The following is a 12,778-nucleotide window of genomic DNA, read 5'->3' as shown; positions in this document are numbered from 1 at the left end:
CACATAAGGGCGGGGAAAGGACTTATATAACTATCCACTGAAATTATATTAAAATCCTGCTGTTTACTGCTGTTTTTCCCAGGAGGATTATACTGGGCTTCTTTAGATATGTCACTGTGAAAAGGGGGGGGACGAGGGAAGACCAGAGCAATTGCCTTTGATTAGAGGACCAGAAGCCACATCCCTTCCCCCTCCCACCACCATACAGCCTTTGCCTATTTTGTTTTTTCCAGGACCTGAAATTACTCTTGCTGATTCTGCCTGTCAATTCAAATAGTTCAAAGATATTCTTTATTTTTTAGAAAAGCTGGAAGTTCAGTACACTTAAGCACAGTAAAATAAGTGATGTTTACCCTGAACTCTCTTTTCTTTCATTATCATATGTACTACTGAGAATTAGAAATATTTTTAACAGTGCCTGAGTCTCACATCTGAGGTTGTTTGAGGTTTTTTTTTTCTCTGCTAAAGGTTGTTTGAATATCTTTTTCTTCTGCTAACTGCCTGTGCTACTGAGCCCTCCCTAGAACAAACCATTTGTTCAGGTACTGCAATAAAAGGATAAACTAAAGGCTGGCTGTATTCTAACTCAGCACAGGTATATACACAACTTAAAAATTGGGAGCATTATCACTGCTAAAAACTTATCATTTTCATGAAGATGCAGCTAAAGTTGACCTTTTAAACTACAGAATCAGAAAATGAAATTTTCACCACTTTCAAAAACATTCCAGATTTATCATGCTAACACTGGATCAAATTATTTTTTTCTTGGCCTCTTCTGATTCTTAACTTGGGTATGTTATGTCACACAGATTTATTGCTGGTATTGATTAATTGACTATGGTGCTAATGGGGCTAATTATTACCTGACTTACCTCTCTGCATGAAACAATGGATATTTTTGTCTTTATCTAGACAAGCTCACGATTTTTAGCGCCCTTGTTCATTTTGTTTCCCAATATATTGTTGTTTGTGCCCTAGCAGATGACACGGAGAGGAAGCCAGGCTTGCTGCCTGACGCTTCCCTGGATGTGCGTACCACAAGAGGGCACAAGACTTCCAGCTATCCACGGCAGGGAACGAACGGAACAGCAGACGGCTGCGGGAACAGCTGCCTCTTCAGCTCTGCCCCAGCATGAAGGAAATCACCGTGCATAAGGTTCACGAGTATAAAGAAAAATAAATTGCACGAGCTTCACTAGTGTAAAGCAACTTAATGATACTAGAGAACACTGTCAACAGTTTTACGGAAAAACAGGATTTGGAACTATGTTTTGGTCCAAATAATTTCTAAGTACACTGTCCAAACAAGGGTCGGCAGAATTAATGATGGTTCTACTATCTCTTCAAAATCTTCATTTCTCTAATTAACTGAGAGTCCCGTCTGAATGACAAAGACAAAACCACTGACACCCAGCTGAGTGATACCATAACGACGCAGCACTTTCAGAGGTCATTTGAGGCTCCTAGGACTGTTAGGGATCCTGGAAACAGAACTCCCCATATGGATGGTTGGGCACTTTCAAAGGTTTGCATTTACTTCATTGCATTTTGATACAAATCCTTTCCCACACAGCATAAGGCAAGAAAAAAATTCATAGCTAGAATTAAATATACCTGACAGTTACTCGCTTTACAGCCTTTAAAAGTTCCTTTAAACTACACCCTCTGTGCAGGTATTAGCATCTTTAACAGATTATTTATCTATAACTTCATAGATAATAAAGTGTCCCTATTAATCTGGTATAATAAATATACAGATACACATCATATATATATATACACTTTCTAATACTTGTAAGTTTTGCAATTTACTTTGCTAAAAAGGCGTATTTATATACAATCATATTCCTCTTAAATAATCCTATTTTCTGTATATCACATATTTTGCAGCCATACCCTGCATAATTTCAACTTGCATCATACAACTCTTCCTAACAAGAAATCACAAACAGAACTTTTGTTGCTCTGGAAAATTTTAAGTAACTTGCAAATACCTTGCTTCAAAATTGTACTAAAATGTGTCCCATGCTACAAAGACCTGTAAGGAGAACTTCAGCTGAGGAAAGTAAAGATGGATGAGAATTATAGAAGTACCAATACAAACTTCACCACCATTATCATCACCCAAAACAGTGTAATACCTCACAGATACAATTCTCTCATCCAGATCTTAAACTACAAGATCAGCCATTGTGACTCTTCAGAGAGGTTAGGTGGAACTGAACTAAAAGCGAAGAACATTTTGTTGCAGCCTGCTCCATCCCCATTCACCTCTGCCCATGAACTCTCACAGGGTAATCTCCAGCTAACTTTGTACTACGCTTTCCATTATGAACCTGTTTTCTGATGCTTATCATCTGTAAAATGTAAACAGTTTTGGATTCCATTTTATCTACTGAGTGTGGTGTTCATGGTGACTCAGCCATAGGCATAATGTAAAATGCATGAACAGCACAAGCCTGGGCAAGAGAATCTGACAGGAATACTCACTCCACAAACCGTCCATGCCAGCGAGTAAGGAGAGGTGACTCCCATCAGGTTATTACATGAAAGGTTACTGCCACCTTTCTGGAAGTGGCTCAGTTATTCCAGCTGAGATGCATGGATAATCTCTGGGGGTCACTTCAGGTGATGGATCCAGGGCAGATGGCTGTGCTGGGATTACATTTAGGCAGCTCCTCACAACCCTGTCTTGCCTGACCATCAACTCTCCAAGCATGTGGCTCTGAACAGGCTTTTATAAAGGACCTGTGTGTTGGAATTGTAAAAAGGAGAAGGGGCCCGGCGACTCCGGCGGGGGGAGGAATATGCAGTCCAAAGCCAATGTGGTTGATAAGAGCAAAACTCCGTTTATTAGCAATCTAGAGGCACTCATATAGTATACCAGCTTGTTAACTCCTAAGTGGCTTAAAACTTATCAAAGCGCATTTCTACTTCTACCTAATTGGACTTACATTGGCAAGCTTTTACTAGTTATGTTATGATTAAAAGAATTCAAAGTTTACCTCCCTTCTCCGGGTCTTACCTGGACACCTGCAAGTCTTCAAACTCCCTCTTTGTTCCCCAGGCCTTTTCTCACACAAGAATTTTCTCATGGAGAGTTTTTCTCACACAGGCCTTTTGCTTGCAGGCTCTTGCTACAGGTCTTTTATTGATCCCAATAATTCTATTTCCCAACACCTGTGTACCTCAGAATTCAGTGTCAATGTGCTCTGTTGGTACATGCATAAATCTTCTACAGGTATGACCCAAGTCTGCCCCTACAGAAATGAGATTAAAACAGCTCAGTGCTGCATTGTGCTTCATCCCTCCATCTGCCACCGAGTTCCTGTATAAAGCTTCCCATATTGCTGGTACAGCAACTGTATGTATGATCCCTACATGAGGCAAATCATGCTAATTACCTTTTCAGCTGATCATTAATTGTATGGTTCTACTGTTCTAATCACCACACTTGAGGTGTTCAGGTCTGAGTTGCACTGACTATTCACACCTGTAACTACCTATAACAGAACCCTTGTTCTAAGCATATACGGTTTAGTAAAATCTCAGATTCCTTGAATTTGGTAAACTGGTGTTAACCTCATTTCCATTCTGTAAAATGTGATTTGCAGGGGAATAGTTGTAGCAGGATGCTGTGCCTGGACTCCTCTCTGAGAAGGTGTTTGTAAAGCAAAGGGGTCCCTTCTGCATGCCGTGACTCAGTGGGAAGGCTTCTCTAATAAACTTTGTCTGAAGCTCCCATTCTGCCCATGGCAAATTCCCATTCTGCCCACAACAACAGTTAAAAATTTAAGATCCTACAGTGACAGGATTTTTTAACTGATACAAAATATTTAATTTCCAAACAGGCCAATAGAAGTATTAACCTGCCTTTCTCTGTGGGAACCATTTGGGGTTCCACAAGGCAATAACTGTCCCCTTGGGAAGACAGAATGGCCACACAGTTTACTAGGGCTTAACTTGTGCCTCATTTGAGTGGTCAAGCAAGAGAATTGTGACAGATGTACTGGATTTATTACAGGACATGTAATTCAACCAAAAATCTGGTAGCTGTATTAGAAGTCATAATAAATTATGACTGTGAGGAGTGGGAGATCGTCAAGAAAACATTATATTTCATTTATGTATTTTCTAATTCTTTTGAATTTTTACTGACTCAAAGGGAATTCAGTGTCTTGCCTTACTTTGACAGAAAGGGTTGTTAGGATGTAGTCACTTCCTACAGTGACCACATTTCATTCAACTCTTTATTAATATTACATAGTAATAAAAACTATTCCTCTTACTTCTGTTCTCAGTACAAGATTTGAATGCAGGGCAATAAATAACACATGGAACCACATACTGAATTACATGGATTAGCAGAAAAAATAGTTTTAAAAAAACCCTTATCAATGAGTGTTTAAAAAACACTCATCAATTGGACAGAATGAGAAACAGAACCTATGTTAGAAATATATATCCTATGTCATGGAGAGCCTTATTGAAATTCATATAGACAAGAGTTGATTTTTTAATTCATTAACTCTGACATATCTGATTTTGCCATCTTACCATTTTTTAAAAAATTATTCAATGCATTTGACAGTCAAAGATGCTTTCTAAGCCATGAAACAAAATTTGCTAGTTTGACCTGACCTAGATAGCCAAGTAATTTTACTTTGTGATTAGTTCCACTACCACTGATGCAAATAATCATGGGCATAGTTAGAAGGAATTATACTTGGAAATGCTGTGTTAGACAGCAAAATCATATTTTGAGGACTGAGTTTTCTGAAAATCCATTTCTCTGGCAGCTGTGACATGGAACCACACTAACACCATCTGCATTAGCAATTTACATTCCTTGCAATGTGCTTCCCCCCATACAAACCCTTAGCAACTGCATGATCAGTGTGACGTAACATGCTCTCCACACACCAAATTTTAAGTTTAGGTCTGATGCCAGAAGGTGGCAAATCAGAGTACCTGTGCTGATAATTCTGCTCCTATTTCAACCAAACTGAGGAACTAACAGAAATGCCTAAACTTGGAGCAGCAGCAGAGTCAACACCGTAAGATCACCCTGAGAAGGATAATGGAAATGGACAGAGACATCCATAGGGCAAAGTGTCCCATCTGAGAGATGATTTTCCTGTAAAGGGGCTACCCAAATTCTTCACTTAGGCAAGGGACCTCCATGCCAAACATTCTCTCTCCCTTTAGCATATGAAGACTGGCTTCAACCAGCATGAAAAAACACTATGAAAACATCATTCAAGTTACACTAGAAATAGTTAAGATGTGATAATATATGTGCTGATGAGCTGCATAGGCTTTGTTTTTATTACCAAGAAAATACTTATGAAATTCCACGTGCTAAAATGGCAGTCAGTAAACTGGCATTAAAATACAAAAATACAGTTATTAATCTGCTGGTCAAAATAAAACAAATAAGCAAGGCATCTTAAATCCAAGCAGGAGAAAACCAGGAGGCTCAGAGACAAATCTAGCTAAGTAAAATCTCAGTATTGGAAAGATTTATGACATGAACTGTGAAATAAGCAGGATAGTCTTTGAAGCATTAAGTTTTGTAGGACTCTTGGATAGGAAAACCCAAATGAAAAAGGCAAAAAGCTGGAAAGCAGCTCTGTAGCAATTGAGAACTTCTGTAGAGCTCCTTAGTTTCCATACAACTATGTTACAGCTGTAACATAGCTCTGCTCTCCAAAGTAGTCCAGGTTTCCTACTTAGATTTTTTTCTCCATGTTAGCTCCCCTAGAGCCTTTCTAAAATAGAGATAAACTGCTGATCCTGGACAATCAACATGAACAAGTTCTGAAGGCTAAAACTAGGAATCCCTCCAGGCACTAGGATCAAAACCAGTCCCTTTTACTTTAGAGGTCTGCAGAGGAACAACATCTGGGAGCCTGAGCTATAAACCAGGTCATGGGACTTGGGGCAGAGGAGGAACAGCTGAGTGGGACAAACTGACTGGGGTGCCCAGAGGCTGAAAAAAAACAGCTGGAGATCAATTAAATCAGGAAGACATAAAAGGTGTTAGCCAGCATTAAGCCATATAGCTAGTCACAAAAAGATGGTGATCAGACATGTACATGAAAAGGATTAAGAGGCTGAGTCAGGACAGGGAAATGAATTTCCCTTAGCATATGAAGAAACTGCTGATTCCTTCTGTAGCCAAAGCAGCTGCAAAAGATTCAGCTCCTTTTTGTATGCCCCATCACAGCGGGCACACACCTCCACTTCCATTTCCCTTACAGGCACGTGTGTGCTCTTGCAAGCACACAGCATTTCTCAGTAACAGATGCCTTTTTTACCATTTCAACTACTCTGGAAAACATGTGTACATTTTTTGTATGTCCATTTTCTGCTTTTGTATCCTAATTCTGTCCAGCACATTTCTCTGAGCAGCGTGATGTGGGGCATTGTTAGTTTCTCATTCACGTTAGCATTTGGCTTCCTTTATTTCTGCAGGTTGCAGCCAGGAAACTGGAAAATGGGCCACAGGAAACCTGGCCTCCTACATCTGTCCCAGTTTGTAATAGCAGCTCTGGTTTTATTTTTCTAAGTGTCTCAGGTTCATTTTAACCCTTGAGATGACTGCTGCAATACCATGTGCAAGAATGTGACTGTTTTGCCATTTTTTTTTAACCACCATTTCTCAATACTAGAAATGGAGATTTTTACTTAATTAATTTTAAAGGCTATTAATACTTACTTAGAAAATAAACAGTTATATGAGTTTTTTAAAAAAACTCTTGTTGAAAATTACCAAAACAAATCCATATATAAATTTCATGCTATATAAAATATCAAAGAGTATATATAGTGAAAAATATGGAATAAGGCAGTGTCTATATACATCCTAAACATAGTTCTAAAGTGAATGTCCATATGAAATGTTGAAGAGCTTATAAATCCTCTAGTACTATTTTTCTATTTCACATTTTAGTTTCCATAAATAATTGAAGTACACTTGTTTTGCATTTAATTACAGAAGCAAGAGCGTCAATCAACAAAAGGAGCTTTCCTAAAATAATTAAAAAATCAGTCAGCCACAACATTTTTCACTGAAAATTCATCTGTGTAACTATGAGTATATCATGAGAGGTTAATGACAATTGCCAAATCTTCCCAAATGTTTGCTCAGAACTATTTGAAAGAAAAGGCTGAGTCAGTCCTAACACTTTATTTCTCAACAGAGATGCTTCAAGGGTGATAAATAGGATGTGGTTGCTGAGGAGTTAGTGATTCTGCCAGAAAGGAGGAAAAACAAATATCAATTTGTTTACTCAGAAAGTTTTCAAATATTCATCAAAGGAGATCTTACTGCTAATTTAATTGGGCTTGAAAAAATAAGCTCTCAACTACGTGTGTAAATATACCTTGTTTCATTTGATGCAGAACTTTCTCTATTCAAGGTAATAAATCAAACTAGTGGTGCAATCCATACCCAGGACACTTTAGGGAACCAACTGTGTGTATGATACAGTATGCTGGTAGTTTTTCCACATCCAGCAACCAGGACACTTCCTGTCAGAGCATCCTCCAAGTCCTTCCATTGTGTTGAAACTGCAAAAACTTTCTAAATCAGGACTTCCTCCTATTATATTTTAGAGGCGTCTTTCTGGGAAATGCAGATTCAAGTGAAAAAAAAAAAAAAAAAAAAAAAAAAAAAAAAGGGAATTCCTGCAGCACCACCCAGTGGAAACATTAGAAAAAGCTACAGGGTGCCCCAGAGCACAAGTTCCGATTTACTGCAAAACTACAGTAATATTGCCACAAAACCAGACTGGTTTAAGGATGTGCCGAAAAAACACAGTGTTTTGCTGGCCGACGTACTTAACAGAGGCATACAAGGTATGACTACTCTGCTACTCCTGCCTAACAGTCATCTTTTTACTTTAAATTCTAATTGCAAAGATTATTTACAGTAAAAATTTACAAGGTCTCCTTCTCAAGCAAGAATACCCACTGTTATGACCCAGCACGTAAAAAAAATAAATAGACTCCTGTGATTAAGAGCAACACAAAAGAGACAGTAGCACAATCTTGCAAAATATTAAGGGATAACATCGAGTTCCACTGCAGAGAAGAAAGCACTCACACATATGTCCAGTAATGCTGCAAGTAGATACGTTTGGTAATACAGTGTTTGCAGTTTTTAATTTTTCTACCTAAGTCAAATAAAAGTGGAGACAGATGTCCATGGGAAGAAAGTTCTGCAATCTCCAAACTAATACAACAAAGGACTGGTTGCCTGCCAAGCAGAGGTGTGATGACATTGCCTTTACAACACGAGTGTTTTCACATTTTCTGTAAGGATGCAGTTCAAGAAACCGTTTTAATCCCACTGGAGTAAAAGCCCTTAGCAGGAGGGGAAATGGCTAGTTGCTTCCCTGTGAAGGCTTAAAAAATAACCTGCTCAATTATTTCTAAAGCTAGCCATAAATAAAACTACATAAATCTGTAATGGCTCCAACCCTTCACCTTGGGACAGACATAAAATGAGTGCAGACTCCTCACACTGCTTTCTGTCTGCTCATGTGGTGCACATCTGTGGCATGCTGGCAACACGCTACGCTGCAATCTGAGGGACTCCTGCTTTCAAAGCCAGTGCTATATGTTTATTTTCCCCATATGACTTTCTCTTATATTTTTGTTGGCATCAGTAGGACGCAGATCATGATTACCTGACCGTCCTATATAAAACTTCTGATGTTCCCAGAGCTGAAGAGGGCAGAGGTTCCAACCTCCAGGAACAGTGGCTATTCTAAAAGTTTACTTGATATATCAGGTGATGATTACTCCCAGATGTAAATGCTTCATCTGTACTCTCTTCTTTAAATGAAGTATTAAAATTTTCAATTTTGCAACAACATACCAAATGCTTTGTAAGTTGTGCAGTGGCTCTAATATGTCAAATGGTATACTATTACTATCTGCTGCCTCAAATGCTGCTTTAATACATTTCATATCCAGATGTTTAAACTAATATTCCCCTTGCCGTTGATTTTTCCTAGACTAAAACTCAGATAAAAAAGCAGGTCTCTTTCATAGTGTGAACAGAGAGGAACCTGGCCAAAAGGACAGGAAACAGTCCTTGGAGTTCTGTTAAAGAAAACCAAGGTTGCTGGCAATTTTCATGAAACCTGAAGCACAGCAAGACCATCACAGCTTAGACTGGTAATCAGACTTGCCTTACTATGCAAACAAAATTTTCAGAATTTGCTGGATTAGCAAGATGAGCCATTGAACTATTAACATTCAGGCTTACCTGCATATTGTCATGTTGCAAGGGGAATCAGTTATAGCATTATACCAAAAATGGTATAACACAATTCAGCAGATGGTAACCTACAAATATGGAATCATTTTACCTGGACAGTTTGTTCCCAAAACATTGGCTCTATTGCAGTAGTTCTTGTAGCACAATACAGAGTATAAGTTCCTTAGCCATAAAAAATAAGCACCTAGGCACAGCACTAGTCAAGGTCTGTATTTTTATTATCTCATAGTAAAAACATAAATTAAGAATCACTCTTACATGTAAAAATCTCAAAGATCTGGTATTCTTCTTTCTCAGTGCTAATCAAAGTTCTGATATGTGTGTTAATCATGCACTAAGCTAAACCAAAGCCCAATTAAAAGATTTTTACCTTCTGACATTATTCATTTGCCTACTACACCAACAAGGACCTGCAGATCACACCTACACATTTCACCTAGCATTCTTCATTAAACACTGGAATACCCCACAGAATGCATCATGGAATACATGAGATTTCAGCCAGGAGAAGATCTGATTGTCACTCTCCTGTACTGTGGCCTGTGTGCTTAAACTAATTCCCACAGCTGCTGCAAACTATGAATGAGAGACAAATGAGACACTATTTCAATGATTACAGCAAACTTTGCTGTACACAAAGTGCTCAGATTGCACATGTTTAGAAGTGACATCAATACACCAACTGGTTTGTGAATGTCTCTGCTGCTCAGGATTACGTAACAGCCACTCTTTTGACTTGTATGCTGAATCCTGTAAAAAAATGACACATTTAAATAAAATGCAAAGACTCTCTTTCCTCTCCTCAACTTGGATGAGACTGCACAGTCAGCATTATTGTTCCCTGCTCCCAGGGAATCAAACTGCTCTGTTTTGTAAGGGTTTTTATCACAGAGCTCCAGCACTGAAGTGGCAGCACTGAAGGAGTGCTACAGTCATACTTCCTATACCAGCTCTATTCCACACTCGCAGTTTGCTAAACTAACCACACACACCACTTGCTCTGAGTCTGCTCTGAGTCACCAGACTTCACAGAGGTCTATATCCAGAACCTAAACCCACATTCCCATCTCAGCTATGTTAGTGTAGCATGGAAGAAATTCTCTGAAGGTAGTCAACTTTCTCCAGATTTCACTAAATCAGCTGCAAAAGTAATTCGTTCTTATTTTCTAAATGCTTTTTAAAGATTATTTCTTCACATGAATTACTGTTAATTGCTAGGAAGAGATAATGGTGGTACTTCAGTCTATAAACTTTTTGTTTGTGCCGTATTCTGACTTGATACAGCAAAGGCCACTCAACATTACCGCAATATAAACATTTAAAAACAATAACAGACATTAGCATCCTTCTCAAAAAGCCTAAACTGAAATACATCTGATCAATTTTCATTAAAAAAACAACAACAAAAAAGAAGAAATATACAGAGACACAGTAAAGAGGTGCTGTCACCACATTAAAGGCAAATGGATGTGGAATAGAAATCTGTTTTCCAGATGAACTATCAGCTGTGTTGCAAAATGAGGATGGGAAACTTATAGGAAGACATTTGATTAAAAACATTTAGGTTCTTTAGATGAAGGATATAATCCAAGTCTACTCTTATGTGTACAACTGCAAAAGCATGTTTAACACAAACATCTTTGCTTGTTCACTAATGTTTTCAGAAAAAGACCCATCTTGTAAAATTGTATTAATGGGACTTAATACTTAGGTTAGAGCCTAGAAATCTTTTACCAATTTTGAATGATTGGTAATAATCATAAAAATTACATATTATTCATTACATAATTAAATAACAGTGAAAACTAAAAGGCAATGTGTAAGACACGAGTTTTCCCCTCATAGTACTTCAAATGATCTTCAAGTTAGGATCCACAAGATAAGGAAATTGTATACTTTAAAGCTCAAAATCTAAGACAGGATTGTTTGCACAAGAACCAAAATATAATAACGTAGTAAACTGGTATTTGCAAAGATCATCCAAGTTATCTTCTGAATCTTCAAATATTGGGCAGTAAATTGGTAAGACACAGACGTGGTTGAAATGACTCTCTGAAATGGGTCTGGGGGAAGCCATGGAAGGGGCAGTATCATTCACACACTCAGTACACCCTGACACCGCAAAATTTACAGCAAAGCTATGGAAGACTAGGAGGACCCTTCCACAGAGCAAGCAGGAGCTACTGCAGTGCCTTAGCTACGTTCAACATGCAGCTAGTCTCCATGCATTAAGAGAAGTGCTGACACACTCGAAAGTAAATACATGCCTAAGTGCTTTAAAAGATCAAAACAAAGTAAGTTTGCGGCTTCCTACAGAGACTCTTCTCCTGAAGATCCTGAGCTGTGCCTAACTGCTCAGATGTAGACAGATCACATGCTATAGTCTTCAAAAACCTTTCTTTACATAGTTGATTGATATTTATCTTAGAAGTCCATAGGTGTCATGTCCATAACTGTCATCATATAGCTGAACAGTTTTCAACACTTGGCCAATGCACGTGGGGGTCAATGGACCTTTCTCCTGACAGCAAGGCAGAAGCACTGCAGCACTACTGCTGTAGGCACAACTGCTCAGAAATAATGATGGATCCACAGATAGGAGAAGGACAAACCCCATTGCTCCAGATAATCACAGCAATGCTACTTGAGCAAGCTGCCCAAAATCAGACATGGTGTTGAGAACTGTAACTCTCCTACAGTAAAAAGAAGTATCATTTTCAGCTGAGTTGTACCTGCCTAGCACATGGCAAAATTGGCCTCCTATGTTCTTACACTCCAATATAACTTTAAAATGTTACTTAAATATTTAGTTGTCCATTATAATGTGAGATACTGCCCATGAACTGCACCTATCAAACAGATCGACAGCTCCAGGGTACATTTTGGTAGTGCAAAAAACCTACAACAGTATTCATAAAAAATTTAAAATGCAGAATTGACTATACAGGTATTAACTGGCATTGATTTAGCTGGCAAGTAATGCCTTTATGATATTCTTGTATCAATGTTTATTGGCAGGTGTTTTCTCTAGTTCTTGCTTTTAGAAAAGCAAGTCTCCTTCAAAGAGCTTTTGAATTAAAATCCACTCTTAACAAGAGACCCTTAAGAACCTGAAATCTGATATAATTACTGGCACATAAAATCACAATGCATTAAAGAAAGTTTTAAGGACAAAGATTAATTTCTTTTTGTTAAGTGCACAAATGAGAGGCACTTTGTACTTCATCTGCTTTGTTTCCATCCATCCAGCCTGGTATTTTGTGGTGCAGTGAGCTGGACTTCCTGTGCCTACACCTTGACATTCTCCTCAAAATCATGACTGAATCCTTAATCATTCATTATTCAACAAAATACTTCAACATGAGAACAGACATATTCGGTCTTTCAAGGGCTCTCAACAGCCTCCAGAATACCCATTGATTCATTTAACAAGCCACAGATGAAGTAAACATGTGTCTAATGATTCAAGGCTATGACATTCCC

At 38.3% G+C, this 12,778-nt stretch overlaps 1 protein-coding gene across 1 annotated transcript in view; it reads right to left on the bottom strand.

Annotated features, from left to right (window-relative positions):
* The window catches only part of ELK3 (ETS transcription factor ELK3), a 36,080-nt gene that overhangs the window by 18,636 nt on the left and 4,666 nt on the right, over window positions 1-12,778 (bottom strand). The window lies entirely within an intron of this gene.

Source organism: Aphelocoma coerulescens, chromosome 1A, assembly GCF_041296385.1.
Source record: "Aphelocoma coerulescens isolate FSJ_1873_10779 chromosome 1A, UR_Acoe_1.0, whole genome shotgun sequence".
Classification (NCBI taxonomy): domain Eukaryota; kingdom Metazoa; phylum Chordata; class Aves; order Passeriformes; family Corvidae; genus Aphelocoma; species Aphelocoma coerulescens.
The sequence above is the reverse complement of the archived record's forward strand: the minus strand, read 5'-3'. Positions and strand labels throughout refer to the sequence as shown.